General features: G+C 45.0%; 1 pseudogene; it reads left to right on the top strand.

Moving 5' to 3' along the window:
- LOC108522002 (60S ribosomal protein L7-like 1) overlaps nt 1-826 on the top strand; it is a 1,391-nt pseudogene extending 565 nt beyond the window's left edge.
- The last annotated feature ends 653 nt before the right edge of the window (nt 827-1,479 follow it).

The raw sequence follows: 1,479 nt of genomic DNA, 5'->3' as shown, positions 1-1,479 counted from the left end.
CTTCCCTCCTTTCTTCCTTCCCTCCCTCCCTCCCTCCCTCCTTCCTTCCCTCCCTCCCTCCTTCCTTCCTTCCTTCCTTCCTTCGGAGTCTCACTCTGTTGCCCAGGCTGGAGTGCAGTGGCGTGATCTCAGCTCACTGCAACCTCTGTCTCCTGAGTTCAGGTGATTCTCCTGCCTCAACCTCCCCAGTAGCTGGGATTACAGGCATGCACCACCATGCCTGGCTAATTTTTGCATTTTTAGTAGAGATGGGGTTTCGCCATGTTGGCCAGGCTGGTCTCAAACTCCCTATCTCAGGTGATCCTCCTGCCTCGGCCTCCCAAAGTGCTGAAATTACAGGCTCCTTGGCCTTTGTTGTACTCATTGAAAGGATTAATGGTGTGAGTTTACTGGTGCAGAGAACCATTGCAAGGCTTCGCCTGAAGAAAATTTTTAGTGATGTCTTTGTAAAAGTCACCCCCCAGAACTTAAAAATGCTTCATATAGTGGGACCTTATGTGACCCAGGGATTTCCACCTGGGAAGTTTGTCTGGGAACTCATTTTGAAATGTCGACAAGCCACAGTCGAAAATAAGACCATCCCTCTGACGGACAACACAGTGATTGAGGAGCACCTGGGGAAGTTTGGTGTCATTTGCTTGGAAGACCTCATTCATGAAATTGCCCTCCCCAGAAGTATTTCCAGGAGATCTCATGATCCTTGCACCCTTTCCACCTCTCAGTGGCCTGTCACACTGCCAAGAATAGAGTGGGCTTTCTCAGAGAGATGGGCTTACCTGGCTATCAGGGTGAGTGCATCAATCAGCTCATCCACCAGCTGAACTAGAGCCAGAATATCTGAAAGCACAGTGCAGGGGAAGCACGTGTTTTTGTTTTTTTTTGGGAATTATTATCAAGTATCTTCAGAGAAGATTATTTCCTGTTTTACCTTCAAAAACAGAAAGGAAATTTCAAAGAAAAGACAGTAGGTTATGTTCATGGCAAGCACCTCTCATCACACTCCAGTTCCAAGGAAAAATTCTAATATTTTCTACATTGGCTGCCACCTCGTCTGAAATCAGCACATGCCATGGAGGAAGGAGTCCTGCTTTGTCATATCTTCTATCTTAGGGTTTAATTGTTGCTGAATGAGTAACTCAAGCATTTGTACAGGCTCCCTAAGACTCCTGTAGCAATGGACCAAGCCCAGGGACATAATTGAATCTGGAGATTTCTGGGGCCTTGTTTTGAAAAGACTTGAAATACATGTAGGAAGAAAGGCACAAAAATAAATGTTCAGTTGTCTCTGCTGTGAAAAAAAAAAACCGTATCAGGTATGGGGTTTTAGGCTCTACCAATAAATCATTATCTTAAAGGTTAAGAGCCTTGATCTAAAATCACTGGAAAATGAGATCAAGGAACCAGTAAAATGGGCCAGATTCTTTCACTGTGAATATGAACTTTCAATGTCCCACTGAAACATGAGATATTTCCTGGCTC

Source organism: Rhinopithecus bieti, unplaced genomic scaffold (genome assembly GCF_001698545.2).
Source record: "Rhinopithecus bieti isolate Rb0 unplaced genomic scaffold, ASM169854v2 scaffold_61465, whole genome shotgun sequence".
Classification (NCBI taxonomy): Eukaryota; Metazoa; Chordata; class Mammalia; order Primates; family Cercopithecidae; genus Rhinopithecus; species Rhinopithecus bieti.
The sequence above is the reverse complement of the archived record's forward strand: the minus strand, read 5'-3'. Positions and strand labels throughout refer to the sequence as shown.